The following is a 14,084-nucleotide window of genomic DNA, read 5'->3' on the forward strand; positions in this document are numbered from 1 at the left end:
TTTTAAAGGCAGGTTAGCAGTGTGTTTCCGCTTCAGGCTGAGTGCACACTGTTACACCTTCAGGATATGTTGGCATAACGCAGAACAACACACTGTATAGACACGAGTTTACACGGAGCGTAATAGTTTATACTTCACCTTGAAAGCAACAGTTTGGCACAAAAAACAACCTAAAGGGCAACTTTATAATTGTAATTATAATTTACCTAGCATTTTATTAGATTAAAATAGACTTTGAATGTTTTTATGAAATTCTAATTCAATGTTACAGGCATATAAACATTGGTTATAAATACAGAATTTACAATTTGGTTTTTTTCTTAACAGTTTATTCAAAACAACAACATTAACAAACATGATTATTGTCAAATGTTGGCTTTGCATTGAGGCAAATATGATCTAAAAAGAATAGTATAAAACAGATATAAACACAGACCAAATAATACCATTTAATCAGTTTTTTTGTTCTTATTACAGTTTTTATCCATTGTCTTTAACAGCCACATTTCCGTGTAAGGGCTTTAATGATTAAGAGACACGACATCGTTAAAGATACATACAGATATAATAATAATTGTTCTCCTAAATGAAAATGTATGAAATGAACAGGAGCAGCGCGGAGCGAGGCTCAGCCATGACATCATCATCCATTCCATAACCATGATGCATTGTGTTGTATAGGCTCTCTGGCAATGACTGTCCATACGTTTTATTTGGCATTTTATAGCTGTTAGATCACAGCAGCTCAGTGCCATTCTCAAAGGTGGCCGCTCGCTGATAGTCCACAGAGACCGGGCTGCGAGAGGGAGCCAAGAGATGGAGGGTCGGGGGAACATTGGCAACATTGTTGGGGAAAAGTGAGAGTGTGAAAGGGAGGGATGAGAGAGTGAGAAGAAAAAAGAGACCACCACCACGGTTTCAGCTCGGTCCCTCTGATGCCGAGCCGGCCTTTCATCTTCTTCACGAGGATTTCCATCCTATTTCCGCTCAGCAGATGCGTAATTGCTAAATGACAGTGAAGCAAAATGGCTTAATACGATCCAAACCCTCTCTTCTCTGTAATGGAAAAAAAGACTTTAAAATGAAAGCGGAGGTCTGTTGCCTCCTCTCATGTTATGCTGGTTTTATTTTGAGGATGTTTTGAGGTCATTGAAAATAAAGTATGTAAAAGATTTATCTATAATTATCCACTTGTGACGGCTGGTAAAAAGGCTTCTTTACTACTTTAGACTGATAAGCTGAAATTCAATAACTGTTTTATTGAGAAAGGAAACAGTAATTACAAAAAAAAAAGTCCAACCCAAACTGAAGTCTGCCGTCCAGATTTTCTTTTTTCAACATAATTGCCACGGCTTAGTTTCTGAGATCATACTTTAACTTTAGTTCTGTCCAACAAAAATATGAGTGCAAGCAAGGGACACTTTGACTGTCTCTGTTGTTGTTGGAGAGAACAGAAATGTGTCTGAGATTTGCATGTAAAACTGACCAATTGGCCCAACGGAGGGAAGTTGTAAAGCCTCACCATCGCCAGGAAAAAAATTGAAATTCATTGACTGAATACTGAGGCCAAGCAAACAGTTCAAATGTAAAAAAGAAAATGTGTAAGTCCTTTTTAAATGTTCTTCCTGCTCCATATTTTATTCTCAAATAATCTAAGACTCAGTACTGTATCGTTTAAATATCCAACTGTGATCTATTGAAGCCCATAACTTTCATCATAAATGGAAAGTAAACATACTTCAATGCAGATTAAAGGTCTAACTTAATGCTATTACGGCAAAAGACATGTCCCCCTATTCAGATATTTTTTAACTACCGGCACACCGCCTCCAAACCCAACTTTTTACGACCTGCTTCATAAATGAAACCATTCTCCTCAAATGTGCCCGTGTCCTCTCCTGTGACCAATAATAGCCCTCGGTCTGATTGAGTGTGCCATACTGTAATTTGGATATTAGAGTGGGTTAGCTTCATATGTATTGGCAGACCCTCTGGTCTCTGTGCTCAACTCAACCGCAGGACTTAAGGATAATGTTTCCCACTACCACCATTAATATCAATGGCTTTAAATACTGCCGAGACTCAGACCAACAAGTAATATCGGGCCTACCTGGCACCTCCGTCTGTTGACATTAAATCTTATTTCTTATTCAATCTTGGATGCCGTCATTTTAAATGTTTCCTTGGTAACATTGACTGTTTGGTAACACACTGACTGGGACGGTCTTTGAGTCAGAAGCAGAGTGACTTTATGGAGAAGGTATTTGTCTAAGAAATCACAACCTTGAGGGCTGTTTTGAAAGGTGAGTGATCAAAACAATCACTTATTGTCAAATGCATCAATGCTCTCTGCATTGTACACACAACTCGGATTTAATAAAACAATCTAGATCTGCAGTCCAGTATTCACACAATCAAACATGTCAAAGCAAGATATGCATGCAGAAAATACAACTACAGATGTATAGTTGTTATATTTGTCCTGTAAAGGTTCATTGTCTTTTTCCAGGTATACATTGTAAAACACAAATGACTTTTCTTAAATTCTAATAAGATTGCTTATTTACTTTGTTGTCAAAACTCAACCCCTACAAAAGAAAATGCAAAAGCCAATACTAATTTATCGTGACTAACCTGCAGCATTAGTCATACCATTTCCGGATTATATTAACACATTTTCCGAAAATCATTATTTATTTCCGTGTGTTGTATTCAGATAAATATTTGTTTCGTACGGATATGAAACGTGCAAAGTAACAGAGAAAGAAAGGTAAAGTTCCTTCTGAGATTCCTGGCATGATGGCACCCTGCAATCAGAATATAGACAGCGTGTTCTCGGTTGCTGTATAAACAGTTCCTTTTCAGCTGTGTGACTCATTTGATGTGTACTGTGTAATTCAGACTCGGTGTAAGTACACCTTGTTTTAAACCGACACTGACCGTCTTTCATGACAGAGCCGGATGCATTATCTAATCATTGTCAACTCCAGAAACAAAATTACAAGGACGGTGGATGTGTTTTCCAAGTGTAATTCCCAAATTAAATCAAATGTAAAAGCATCTCAATAGGCTACCTCTGCATGCACCTGCAAGAAATGCTGAAGGTCATAGATAATAAACACTTGCATGTGTCACACGTACCTTAAACCTGTGGATTGATTTATTGCATCGATGGGTGATGATTAATGGGATAAATTGATAGCTGGCTAGTTGAATGATGTATTGGAAAAACAAGTAAGCTCATTTTTGAAATGTTTCTGTTTTGTTATGGTTTAATAAGGATTCACTGGCACACCCAAAGCAATGGACCTCTGTGGTAATAGAGGGTTAGGGTGTGGACTTTTGACCTACTTGTGTGTTGATTTCTGACATCGATTTGTTTTTTGTCATCAGGCTAAAGTATGCATGACTGACAAAGCCAATGGATGTTGAACACAACCGCTGTGTGCACAGATTCAATCTCCAACTGTTGGGACACTCAACAACAGTCACAACAAGGATAAAGGGCTTGTGGAGGCCCACCACCTCCTCAGATTTGTCCCTAGGCCCCGTCCCCCCCCACTTTGAGGGCTAAATGAATCCAGCGATTGTTAAGTTTCACCTGCTGCAATGTCACCCCAAAAAATACAAAGCTTCTTTCCAACTCCTGTAGCTCGCTGAACTACTTAACCCACTATTACATCATTCCAACTGGATGTGCGCCAGACAAAAATGGGCTGACTGCCAACTTACTTTCTGTCGCTCCGTCCTTCTTTCTTTTACTTTTTTTTTTAACTGCACACAGAGGCAAACGTTTCTTACACTTTCTCTTACCACCTTTATGTATTTCACCGCCTGTTGGACACTGGGTTTGCCCCCCTGTTGTTGACAGTTTGTCAGTCCTCCTTGCAAGGTTGACAGGTTATCTTTTATTTATGCCAGCGCTCACCTCATGTGTGCCACTAGAGAGACAGATGGACGTGTGTAACACCAGATTCTCTGCTGAATGGTGAATTGTATGTCTCTCTAAGTAGGCCCCGCAGGAGAATGCATGCTGAAAGATGCCCTCCTCCTTATCAGTCAATGGACGTAAGTCTATCAGCGGCTCGGGCCTGGAGGAAGGGCTCTGTTTTTTAACTGTTATGAATAGGTGCTTTTCTTGCTTCCTTTTCCTCAAACTCTTTGCCCCGAGGCAGATACTGTAGATGTCTTAGCTTTAATTCCACAGAACTCTTAAAAGAGAACTGATACAAATAAACCTGTGGTGCTCGAAGCTCGTAAACTTTCCGGTTTCCTAGAAATGTGTATGTTCCATACTAAAGTTTTATTGTTTGTCAAACAGTTTCTTTGGAAAATCTTAGTAAACACAACAATGTGCCACAGAATATTGTTGTGTTGTCAAGGTTGAGTGTGTTTTTGTTTTTGCATTATTCAAATACACGTTTTGTTTCCAAATCCCATTTTCGCTCGTAACTCTCCTTCAAAAACATTGAAAAAGTCAATGTTATTAAATATAAAATGAATGGTTGATTGTGTATTCTAAGTCGATTCATTATCAAAAGTGTCTTTCAAAACTACATTTACTTTACATTTTCAAATGACCCTATTTATATTGTGTCTACATAATTAGCTTTTATGCTGATGTGCTTTGTACAGAATATATAATGGTAATCTGCAAAGTAACTGTTAAGATAAAAAAGTACTATTTATGCCTCTTTGGTATAGTGGAGTACATTTGGGTTCAATTACCAATTCAGTAAACCTTGAAATTGTACTTTAGTGTAGTATTTGAGTTAAGGTAAATTCAGAGAGGCCAGCAAGCGCCATGGAACAAACTGACGTGAGGTTTAACAAGGACTTTCTTTTATAATGAAACTTTATTATAAAGAAATATATCATTATGTTCTGAACAAAGAGAAAAGTCTTTTCAATTCAACTTGTTACCTTTTAACTTATCCATGATGATTTTCACCTAATACGTATTAAGACTTAATGACAGAGACAAACAACTTTTTTTCCTCCGTCTCCATCATTATTTGCCATTATCATGATCCCATGATGAATCTACATGATGATGAATGTACCTGTTGATGGAGATTAAGTCTTTTCTCTGCTCTGTTTGCACAGTGTTATGTCCAGGCATCAATCTGTCTACCATGCATTTATTAAGCATAAGCATTATCCCTTAATACTGTCTCTGCTGTCAGAAACTTCTAGTTAATCTCAACTATGCACATATGGGCAAGGCAAATATTTTTCATTGTTGGGCAGGACTCTGAATTTTTTTTAACTTGTCAGGAGAGACCTCGGATGATGCCTCCAGGTGAAAAAGAGTTGAAATCAAATCCATGGTCCTTTTTTGTTATGATTATTGCTGCTTAGCAACAACTCCTAAACACCTATGTGTCGGTTTTTACAGCATATAATAAATGAGTGACATGTATTGATCGGTTGGGATCTAATCCTGTGAAATGTAATGGAAGAATTGGCAGCAAAGTGACAGGGGAAAATAAAATTGAGCAGTGGAAAAAAACAGCATACCCCTCTTGTAAAATAGAAACAACCTTGAATTCACCTGGCGGGGAAAAGAGCAGAGCATGTCCAGTCCTGAGGATCAATGCCAGCGCAGTGATCTCACCTGTTTGATTGAGCACTCGGGGGTGAAAACAGTTTATACTTCATGATAGCCTTGAGGCATCTCATCTAAAATCAAGACAGTTTGCTTGTAACTCTTTGATAATCTTCATAGGCATCTGATGAATATATATCAGTGAGTGACGACTGTTGAATAAGGACATGCAATGAGAGAAAATAAAACCTGTTGAAGTTCTCTTAATCTGAGATTTTGCATGTATTGTGAAGCAAAGCTCTACATATTATGACAAGTAAGGCCTGGCTCTTTCTCCAGAGAGGATGATTTACAAACCGCTCACACCCAGCCTCGGCCGTGCCTTATGTGTTGACAGCCATGCCAACATGTCAAACTCAAACTGTGTTCTTTGTCAACCAGTTGTCTAATTGTTATCTAATTTATAGACCCAGAATGCCCCGCAGGCAAACTGCAAAAGCAGGCTGTTTGCAGGGTGTAGTGACGAGGGATTTTATGCATGGACTATATGACAGTTCACGTACAGCACGTATCTCCCAAACAAGGCATGATTGATGGAGATCACGTTACACCCAGACAGGTGTCTCCATCCCCATGAATCCTTACATTAATTGTGCCGTTTCTCCATGGTTTATCATGCTTAAAGAATTTGTCCCAGGTTGTCAGACACATGTCTTCTTGTGTAGGAACGTGGGGGGCATACCTGGAGGTAAAAACATGTGTACCACCAAGCACCACAGGATGTGTCTTATTAACTGCAGCACAGTTATTAGTGAGGTGTCAGGTATTAAATTAGCATTGTGCCACGAGAAGCTGTAATTCTCCGAGGTTTATACGACTACTTTTTGCGCTGCATTTTTTATGTTTTGAGCAAAACTACTTCATGCCTTTGGATGATTAAAGCCAATACAGCATGCCATGTTTATAAAGGTTCTTTAAAAGTCATTTTATGTTGCATTCTTGCCCTTTCAGTGGCTAAAGGATGCATGCCGCTATGTTATTTGTGGGAAGGCACACGTAATAAGATAAGAACACATTAAAATAACTTTACACGGAACAAAAGGTGTTAAATCTGTGTTAAAGTGTTTTATACATAATAAACTGGGATTTTTACCTCAGGCAAAAGGAAAGTTAAAAGAAGTATCTAGAAAAAAAACTGGCAATTAAAAAATAATAACCGATCCATTAGTTTAAAAAAAAGTTTATCTCATACAAAAGTACAAAGAAGACATTTCCACAAACTGGATCCATTTATTTAGAACTACTTCAAATATGGTCATTTTAATATGTCAGTACATTTTTAAAAGAGTACACTTAGTAAACAGTTCATAACTTAATCCTTTATCATGTTGTTGTGGATAGTGATGATTCAAATGTAATATGAAACATGCAAAAACAAAGACACACTAAATCTGCTGTGCTCAGTTGAGCTATTGCATCTGCAGACGTCACTGTAAGGGCCTTGAGAATCCAAACGAGCAGCGGAGGAGGGAGAGTTTCAGTTGAAGGATACACCTGGGCCTTTAGGAAAGACTTGTCAACGATTCACTAGTAGAGCCATGAGATCTCCGGGGACGCTCTCTCTGCTGAACGGCTTTATTAGTGCCTCTGCAGTCATTCCGGCTTCTCTTAAATGGAGCAACACTTAGAAGTGCGATGAAGTAACGCGGGGCCCATTAGCTCACTCCGCAGCACGGCACCGCGCCGCTGGTGCCGAGTGATGCTGCCAGCAGCTGGGCTGACAACATCCAGCCCGCATGAGGCTAGGAGCTATAAGGTGACCAAGAAAAGCAACCGCTCTCTTTCTATGCATGCGCTTTAACCTAAACAGGAAAACGAAACATCTGGCTTTTAGGTTTAAGTGAAAGTGTCGATATCTGGGCCTTGTGTTTAAAGCCTGCAGCATGCCAGCATTGATGAAATCTATTTCGACCCTGCCTATAAATAGCATGTGGTGTTTGTGTGGATATTTTCATGACTGGATTCAAGCTTTCCTTTGAAATCCGAGGCTTTACTTCCTTGAACTGTTATCTGGTACTCCACTTGACTTGTTTGTCAGACACTGCCAAAGATTTCAGGTCAACAGGGTCAGTGTACTTTGTGAAACTGATTCATAAAAGTAAACTGCTCGAGGAGAACTAGTGAAAAGGAGGTGTGTGTGCGGTAATTAATGTATGCCTGTCAGAGGGAGATGATCCAGAGGTGCTGAAAAACAGGTCACTAAGCCTGGCTGAGGCCTTCGTCGTCTTTTTGTGCACAATCTACAGCTTAACATGTCAAGAAGAGAAACACATTATGAGATGCTGCTGTCCCTGTGGGTATGAATTAAGCATGTGACAGGGGTGTGTGCAAAGTGTGTTTAAGTGTGCCCTGTTCCTTTGAGGAATGTCCCCAGTCTGCCCGGTCGAGCGAACAGCATCGAAACCGGAGAGCAAGTATCACTTCAGCTCCAGCGTTGAAACTGACAAGGCCACGGTTTAAGAGCAGATACCTACATCTCGCATTTTTACTCTTCCCTTTTAACTTGTCTGTCATCCTCCGGAGCAATTTAGGCGGAAAGAAAATTGCAGGCTGCGAGCCGAGAGTTGACGCATCGCGCAGAGTTCATGTGCGCTGCTGCGTGGCTGTAATTTGAAAAGCATATCCTCGGCTTCGAGAGGTCAAACGAAACAGTTAACCCCCCACGTGCCGAAAGTGAAACGCATCTTGTTTTCAACAAGTTTGAGCAGGGTGACAGAGCAGTGATTAAAATGCACGGTTACAACATGATCATTTAAAGTAAAGATTAGCAGAGGAGAGCTGCAAGAGATGCTGATTATAGGTGACTAGGGGACATTCATTTATTAGTTTATACCATAGACTGTATATATAAATATATTTTTATATTTATATTTATGTTTATACCCAGAACTATGTTCTAAATAGAAGCATGGAAAAAGCATGTTTGCAAGTAATTAGGAAATGAATGTAAGGCAATTTAAGATTTTGCACAGGAAATGTTGCCCAGAGTTTTCATGGATGATTAAAATAACTTATCTGCCATTTCTGCCCTGTTTCATAGAAACAATGTGACAGATGCATGGATAACAAGAAAGAGAGGAGAGAGAGCGATGAGGCAAAGGTAAACGATTAGTCGCTGGTATTTCACGCGGGATGATACTTGGCTTGGCCTCTCTTGTGAAACTGGCTCTCTGTGCTTCAGTGACTGGGCCCTTGTCCCTTCAGGCTGATTTACACCCAACCACATCTTGTCTGCGCTCTGTTTGTTTGCCTGTTCCTTAGCAACCGCAGCTTGTTTTCTTAATGTACTGTTACCTGTCCTGTTTGTCTTCTGAAAAGCAAGTTACCTCATCTTATTTATTGCACAATAGCATTGTTGTAGCCTATTTGGGGACAGTTCGAACATGCTCTTCCCGAAAGAAGAACAAGCATCTGTCTGTCTTCAGTCAACGTAACACTTGCAGACAGTTTAACGCACCGAGCCTGAGTACTGTACACATTATTACAAATGCTTGTGTTACGGCAGCGGTTTTGGGTAATTGCAGTATTTCAGTTAACAAATGGCTTGTAATTTGGTATTTTTATAACAGTGAAGTAACTCACTCGTGTCCTTTTATGAAAACAGAGTAAAAAGCGCAGCGCTGCTCTAACTGACAAGCTGTTGGGTTCGCTGATTCCACCGCAATGCTTTAATGCTAAACCATTACATGCTTGCTCAATCAATCTTGGCATGACTAAAGGCTGTCCTTGTCCGTGTAAATACATCTGCGGGGATTTTGCAAGAGTTAGGTGCGGTCATTGTTGGGTTGAGTAACCTGCATTGTGGACATGGGAAGGTAATGGGGTGTGCGTTTGGCCCTTTTCATCCTTTAATGCTGTTATTGTTTTTTAGAATTTACCTTAATCTGTCATTCCTGTAATGTTCTGTCTCTGCACGATTATGTGAGTCCACTGGGTTGTATTTGGTTTTACACAGAATTATGTCAACTGCATACAAATGTTCCAACTGTGTCATAATATGTTATAAGATCGAGGTAATTCAAGCAAACTTCTCGTGTTTTATTTCCTCAAGATGCACACATAAATAGGGCTTTGCATGTTCCACCTGCGAGTCGGCAGCACTTTTAAGAGCGGTTGTTAATTGTGAACGCTCTCTCCCGCCTCCCTTCCATTACCACAGCGTTAGCAGTCATTTGCACAGCTATCCATGTAAATAACTCCCGTTTTTATTAACTTTCTCGACACCGTTTTCTTTTAAAATTGCCTATTTTTTTACGGTCTGCTTTTTAAAGATAATTGCATTTTAGTGAATTACTGCACACACGGCTGGTTGTAAAGGGCTTTGCAGGGACAATAAAGAACCTCCTGGGCCATACACACGTTCACAGAGACATCTTCTGCCAGGGTATGAAGTCATGTTATAAAACTCAAAACACATTTCACATATGGGGCTTTTTAAGTGAAATTGCTCCTTAGGTGAAAACATAAGAAAGGTTAGGAAAACAGAGTTTAATCTTATAAATTCTCTTTAATGTTGTGTTATATATAAATATCCCAAATTGGGCCTGGACTGTCCCCTTCCAGGCGGCTGTGGAGCAACAGGTGCAGCCCACTGTCTCCTCTGATGGATATAATAGCTGCTCTCTGGCTGGGATTCTCAGAAGCAGCGTAATCCAGCTCTAATCTCCCTGTAATTCAGGGAGGATTGGGTTCTTCAGATGAGCAAGTGGAAACCTTTGTTGGTGTGTGAGAGCTGAATACGTCTATATTGACCCCACATGAAAACCAGGCACAGGGTTTGTTTTTTTCATCCATGCCTTTCTTTTTTTTAATCTGTTTTAGTCTACAAGCAAAGCCGTATTCAGGGCTTTGGTTATAAAAACAACTGCTGTTTGTAGTGTTGCTACTGTCAGACGCCCTGCTTCACTCACTAATTTATGTTTTAAATCTATCTGTTGGCTGTACTGTATCACAAATGGGTTGTTCACATTGTTCGCCAATACAAATTAAGCATTATGGTAATAGTCCGAAAAAAGGCAGTTTTTCGAATTTTACGATTAAAGGTGGGGTAGGTAAGTTTGAGAAACCGGCTCGAGATACACTTTTTGTTATATTCCATGGAATGCTCTTAACATCCCGATAGCAATGAATATCTTAAGTGCTTTGACAAAAAATCCATAAACAAATGTCATCTGTGGAAGCTGTAGTACTGTAAAAAGCACGACCAATCATCTGAGCCGGCCCGGCTAAAATAACTGGATGGCCTACCTGCCTGTCAGCCTTCCATCTGTGCACAAACTTATCTCGTGCCCTCAATATTAGCCATAAACACTATGCAAACATACATGTTAGTTTTGGCCCATAGTGGACTCCATTTTGTGTTGTGTGAAATGGGGGGAATTAAAAGTTTAGGTCAAATAATATTTAAAATTATATAAATTGTCATATTTGTGTATGTGCCCCTGCCATTCCCCCACAAGGTTGCAACATTGATGATAAATAAATGACAAATAAAGCTTTGCCAGTTTATAACCGATGAAACACACCAAGTACTTTCCTGTACTTAGTTCCGGCACTAAGAGCCCTGGCGCTTTTAACCCCAGGGTACTTAGTACAGATCGCGTTCACACCGGAGTACTTTTCCCTGAGGGAAGATTACAAGTACAGTAGGTGGCGGTAAGCACCTTAAAGTTGTTTGCAACCCGCTACAAAACAAGAGAAGAAGAAAAACTGATACAGGATCTGTTTAATCGCCATGTCGGTTTTCTTTATTGCACTCTCAAGACATAACATTAAATAGAAATATTTTAAATGTAACTAAAGTGTCAGTTGTACATGTCAGTAAACATTGTCAATATAAAATAAAGTGTCAGTTGTACTATATAATAACAGTAATAACAATATAAAATAAACTCCCAGCTGTAGGGAGTCTCAGCAGCAAACCCACCTTTATTATATATCTTCCTGAGACCCACTGCATCCGTCTGCCATAAACACTATGCAAACATACATGTTAGTTTTGGCCCATAGTGGACTCCATTTTGTGTTGTGTGAAATGGGGGGAATTAAAAGTTTAGGTCAAATAATATTTAAAATTATATAAATTGTCATATTTGTGTATGTGCCCCTGCCATTCCCCCACAAGGTTGCAACATTGATGATAAATAAATGACAAATAAAGCTTTGCCAGTTTATAACCGATGAAACATGATGGTATCAGAATAATCACTTACATGTGATGTATAGGATGCTACACAGGTCACAAAAGATAAAGTGTCAGGAGAAATAAGCTTAATCGCCATGTCGGTTTTCTTTATTGCACTCTCAAGACATAACATTAAATAGAACAATTTTAAATGTAAATAAAGTGTCAGTTGTACATGTCAGTAAACATTATATATAAAATAAAGTCATAACAGTAATAACAATATAAAATAAACTGTCCCAGGTGTAGGGATATTCCCAGCAGCATGCACACCTTAGTGCAACGTTGTGTGTCGTGTGTCAGTATTTACAAAAACTATACCAAATAAACTGTTAATAAATGCAGTTTGTCGCTCATCCTGCCGCTGCGCCGACGCTTCCTCATGGCGCAGCGCCCACACTTCATCCTGGTGCTGCTGGCGCTCCATCTGCTGCCTGGCGCTCCATCGAGGTGAGCATCTTGTCCTCCGTTTCCTGGGCCTTGGTGAACAGCACCATCTGATCTCCACGCAGCGACTCATTCACCACGGCACGCCGGTCCTCCAACGCCTGGGCGGTGTCAAAGAAATTCGCATCCCGTGTCCGCTTTCCTAAGAGGGGAAAATAAGCAATATACAATATACAAGTTTAGTCGCCATGTAGTTTTACAACATACTAGGAATGTGTTTTTTGTATTTTCACAAATAGAATTAAGGTTTCACAAATCTGAAACTGTGTTATAAAGAATCTTTTGACTCTCTGGGATAATCCAGTCCAGATTTGATGAGTCTAGGTATAGTGGTTTTAGATCAGGACCTGGTCTAATGTGGTCTACATGTAAAAAAAGCACTGAAATCTCCCTTTTTTTTTATTTTCACAAATAGAATTAAGGTTTCACAAATCTGAAACTGTGTTATAAAGAATGTTTGGCCTCTGGGATAATCCAGTCCAAATAAATCGGCTATGCAGCGATTTAAGAGGTTCAAACACGGAGGATTGTTCCTTTTTGAAGAGTGCTTCATGTATGCTTGAACTTTGTTTAATGTTGTTGAGGCAAGTTAAACATAAAATATGATGAATATTATGAAATAAACATGATTGTGAACATCAGTTCGATGCGTAACGTTCTTTCAAGACAAAGTTACAGTGTGTGTACCTTTGCGTTTGGTTGCTGGTAAGGAGGACGACAAAGCGCTGTGATCTAGAATGCAAAGCTCACTTGTTTCCAATCCCGAGAGTTGTCCATCCTCACCTGAAACAGACGATTAGTGCCATGAGTTAGTGAAGCAAATTACAGAAACACTGCACAGTTATTCACAAGTCAAAACGTTTTCATACAGCGGAGAATATCTAGCTAGCTAGATGTAGCTAGCCGGGGCCGGTGTTAGCCTATTATGGCTAGCATGGCTAGCTTGATCTACTGAGCAAATAAAAGTACATCTGAGACCATTATTGTGCAGATTAAAACCCCAGTGCATGTAGTTGATTTTACCTTCATCGTGGTAGTCATCGTTGGCCACTGAATCCGCCGTTTGTAGTCCTGAGTTTCTTTATATTTAGCCGGCTGTGCACAATTCCCAGGTCGAGTGAAAGCTACCGAACTGGCTTCAGTAGCATTCCCTGGGTCGCCTCCTCGGCGTAGATCTCCAGAAGCGCCGACACCTCCTCATCATTTCTTGATGCTTGCCATAACTGCTTTCAAAAACAAACACAACGCACGGAGCGTTGTGTTTTTGTAGCGAGGAAAAACAATGGCGGCTCTACACAACATTTTCAGAGTTGTACGGGCGTGGTTTGCAATTCGCCCAGCCAATCAGCACTGGGGAACTTTTGGAGCACTTTTCACCCACAGAAAAGTACGCTCTCTGAGCTGGCTCTAAAAATGGGGGTAAAAGTACCCGAGATTAAGTACGATTTTTGGTGTGAACGCGACATAAGGGGTACTCACGGAACTAAAACGCGAAAAGTACGGTGAAAGTACTCCGGTGTGAACGCGGCTTTTGCGCGTTGTGTTTGTTGGAGGAGGGGCTCTGTAAGGAAGTGGCAGATTTTCTCCGGTTGTGTATTTTCAAATTCTAGCGATCTCAAGCTGGTTTCTCCAAAATGACCTACCCCACCTTTAAGTGTGCGAGTCATGTGTATTAACAGCACTATAAAACAAAAATATTATTATCTACAAACCATGAACTGTTTTGGAATTGCTTTAGTTTGGTTTAATATTCTTAATACATTGTTTTAAAAACAAGATGTCTCCTTTTTAGAGGAAAAGCGTTTAATTCATTAATTCCCTAGTGTAGTGTCTTTTGAGCTCTAA

Source organism: Trematomus bernacchii, unplaced genomic scaffold (genome assembly GCF_902827165.1).
Source record: "Trematomus bernacchii unplaced genomic scaffold, fTreBer1.1, whole genome shotgun sequence".
NCBI classification, from domain to species: domain Eukaryota; kingdom Metazoa; phylum Chordata; class Actinopteri; order Perciformes; family Nototheniidae; genus Trematomus; species Trematomus bernacchii.